We start from the raw sequence: 5,000 nt of genomic DNA on the forward strand, positions 1-5,000 counted from the left end.
TGTATACATATGTAATTATATACAAAATATATCTATATATATATATATATATATCTATATATATATATATATATATATTATATTTATTACTATCCATATATGTACACACATATACGTATTTATATATGTAATATAATACATATGTATATATATTAATATATATATTATATTAAAGTATATATATATATATATATATGTTTGTGTGTGTGTGATGTGTGTGGTGTGAGTGTATGTAATGTATGTATGTATGTATGTACTTGTATGTTATGTAAAATGTACGTATGTAATATTATATTTATGTATTGTATATATATATATATATATACATATATATATATTTATATATATACTATACATATGTATATATATATATATGTTATATATATATATATATATATATATATATATATATAATATATATAATATTGTGTGTGTGTGTGGTGTGTGGGTGTGTGTGTGGGGGTTACATATGGTTTATATATAAATTATATCTTTATATATCTATATATATATATATATAGATATATATATATATATATCTTATATATGTACACATATATAGTATTATATAGGTACATATATACTACATCATGTATATATATATTATCTATATATCTATATATATATATATATATATATTATATATATATATATTATAAGTTTGGGTGTGTTGTGTGGTGTGCTATGTATGAATGTTATGGTATGTATGGTATGTATGTAATAAATGTAATATATATTAATATATGTAACTATATACAAATTTATATATACAATATAAGAATTTAAGTATATATCTGACTTACTTTGCATAATATATACTATTATATATCTCAAACAAATAAATAAATAAAACACACAAAACATATAAAAAATAAAATAAACGCATCGCTCGCTATATATATCTAATATATCCATACACCAGTTTATCTATATCTTATATATATATATAATATCTACTGATATGTGTGTGTGTGTGTCGAATGTATATAAAAATATATATGAATATATATCGTATATGTATATAAGTTTATATATAGTATTTATTTCTGTATATACATATATTAATATTATACATACATATATATACATATATATATGTATATACCATATATATGTATATATATATATATATATATATATATGTAGATATATATTATATATATAATATATATATATATACAAGTATATATATACATATTAGATGTATATACATATATAATGTATTTATATTCATATATATTGTTTATATGTATATATTATAAATATTTATATATATACTAAGTATATTATATAGGATATACATATATATATATATTCATATATATTTATATACCTATATATAATATCTATATGATATATATAATTATATTTTCATATATATATATATTTGTATATTACATATTATATAAGGGCATATGTATATCTATTAAATAAATACTATTATATATCATTATATAGATACTATATATATTAGATATAATATATTTATATATATATTTACACATATATATGTATATACATATATACATACTAACACAAACACACACACAACACCATTGATATGTATATTTACATATTTAAGTATATCCATATTATTTATACATCTCTCATAAAGCTATGTCCGCTCTTATAACCTATTATATATATATAAATACCATATATCATATATATATATATTACTATATTTATATACTTTTATATATATATATGTATATGTATGTGTGTGTATATTATATACTATTATATAAATGTGTATATATACGAATATTTCTATATACTATACGACTATTATATATATATATATATTCACTTGCCACACAAACATACATGTTAGACATATATATTATATATATATATATATATATATAATATATATATGAATCTATGTATATTATATGTATATATATAAATATGTATATACGTCGCTCATCGCTACTATATTTATACAATATATATATATATACATGTATATTGTATGTTATATATACATATATATATATGTATATACATATATATATATTTTATACATATGTATATATGTATATACATTATATATGTATTTATATATACATATATATGTATATAATATATATTCATATATATCTACATACATATATATACATAACAAATGTATTTCGTATACTCTCCTATTATATGTATCAATAAAATATGTGTTTACATATCTATATGTAATATACATGTATATATATATGTATATATACATATAAATGTATATATTACATATGATATAAATTTGTATATATATATATATTGTATATATATGTATGTACATGTATATCTATATCTATATATATAATAATTATATATATTGGAATATCTATATACACTATATATCAAATATATATAAGCTTATGGTCTATATTATCTATATATAATATATATATATATATATAATATATAACACACCAACAAAAAAACACAACATATCTCTATGTATTTTTCAAAACAAAGTAGATTTGGTTTTGTTGGTCCGTGGCGTAAGCTTACTTTCTCTGCTCAAAACCTATGATATGAAAAGAAGCGGATTTATATGCCGCCCCCTTTAGGTACATGAAACTGAACGTCAATCAACATCGAGCTTAAAGCAGAAAGGCAATATCACACAAGCATGCCAATACCTTTCAGTATTCAGTTAATGTTGAACGAAACCTAAAATATATATATTTGTGGCAAAAAAAATTTGTGGGATGAATGCTTCCGACATCTCTATTCATACTCTCTAGTGGGGGGGCGGGCAGTATGTCGATTGCCTGCTGTTCTTTTCATATCATAGGTTTTCGAGGCAGCGCCAGAACGCTAGTACTGCCACGGACAAACACCCAAAATTACTTTGGTTTTGGAAAAAACAATCAGTCTTTTTTCAGTGTTCAGAGATCTACTCGGTTTAATTGGACCCATTTATCTAATGAGGGAATATAATGAATCCGGTTCCAGTGGCCATACTACATCAATCAACGGTCAACAAGGACGATCAACTGATGAATAGCTTTCATTCATAGCCCACGCCAGCGCATATCGACAAGCATAAGAATTCAATTTCTGCACGTTGAAACTTTTCTTTCTTTTCTCAGGCCATTAAAACGTCAAATACAAGTGGAGTTGTGTGTGCAAAAATCGGTTTACCGCATGTTACTAATGACGGTACAAAATACGTCATCCAAATAAGGATACATACCTCAAAACCAGTTATTAGCAACATTCGAGACTACAACCGACATCTATGAAAACGCGATGCAGCTGGGCATCCATCCCGTTCTCTACACTTAAGGTCGTTACCAACCCGGTTTTAATGTTTTTTCGCGATTTTTCGCGCTCAAAATGCTTTCATAACAAAAGTCGCGAATATCTCAACACCTGCATGGAAGCACCCGGATACGTCTTTGGACGGCCCTTTCTCGAAGTCTCATTTAATTTGTCCATTCTAGCCTTGCCATGATCATTTTTTCCTATCTCGAGTTTTCATATAAAAAAATTGAGTTGAAAAACCGGTCTATTTTTGGATAGTTTGATTTTGAATTTCGTGATTTTGTTGTGACGTCAGCTTTGATGTCATCCAACTGCGTCTTCAGTTCGCTTTTTTTAGGACAGTATTTGTGAACCGTTTGAACTTTCTTCTTTCCACTGCTGTGTGCTAAATCGGTATCTTTTATCCTTCTCGAGATATTCATCACAAAAGTGGACCCACTTTTTGCCTAAAAATTTCCTCTACTGTATGTATATAATGTACCCATTTTTAACTAGGGACCACCTCATTTTCGGCGATTTAGGTTATGTAATAACTCGTGCCGTATTAATCCAATCGATCTGAAATGTTGGACAGTCGCGTCTTTGTGTACTAAAATGCAGGAATACTAAAGTTTTAAGTAATTCGGACGTCGGGGAAGTTGGGAAATTTTTACCTGAAATTCGGCGAAAACCACAGAAACATATAGTAGGGGGCTGGCAAGCGGAGTTACCAGGAAAATGTTCCTACGACTCGGACTGTACCAAACTCACTCCGGTGCTCGGGCCTTCGGCCCTCGCACCGGAGGCTCGTCTTCGAGCTCACCCCCGGACCTCGGGTCCTCGGGCTCGCATACTTGCACGGGGGGCTTCCCAGCCCCCTGATATATATATAGATATATTATTTTTTATATATTTATATTTTCATATTATATGTATTTAGTTTATATAATATATTTATATATTTATATTATATACATAAAATGATATATATTTATATTATGTTTAATATAACCATTTTATATTTATATATATAATATATAAATATATAATATATATTTATATAAAATTATATATATGTATATATATAATATATTTATATATATATGTATATAATATTATATATTTATATTATTTAAATATTACATATATATATTAATATTATATATATATTTTATATAATATATATATATATATATTTTTTTTTTTTTTTTTTGTTGTTGTATTTATTATATATCAATATTTATATATTATATATATATATATATATATATATATATTAATATTATATTCAATATTATACACTTAAAACATACACAAACAATACATCCACAGATAAATACATACATATATACAAACAGAAATACATGTATATGCACACAACAAATACTCTTAAGATCTTACACCATTCTGCAAACGCCGAAACAGGGGAAAAATACATACAACTTTGAAGAAAGGGGTAGCGTCCGGGACCGTAATGTTCCCCATGGCAGGAGCACGAGAGGCGGCGTTTCAGACCAGGAAAAGTTGGTGTTGCAACAGCATTACGGGGTGACAGAAGAGCGTGCTTTGTGGACACTGACGGCGACCGAGCTGCTTTGTGCTGGCCCGGCCATTGTGTACGCTCCGGGAGGTATAGAGACCCGTGAATATGCAAATGAGCTGACATTGTTAAATATGGAGTTCTTTGCAGGCGAGGCGCTTAAACATTTACGAGAGGGAAGATCTGCCGCTCGTCGCAAGCTCCTGGGAGTTGC

This window comes from Penaeus japonicus, unplaced genomic scaffold (assembly GCF_977035675.1).
Source record: "Penaeus japonicus unplaced genomic scaffold, GWHDUDI00000001_assembly GWHDUDI00000023, whole genome shotgun sequence".
NCBI classification, from domain to species: Eukaryota; Metazoa; Arthropoda; class Malacostraca; order Decapoda; family Penaeidae; genus Penaeus; species Penaeus japonicus.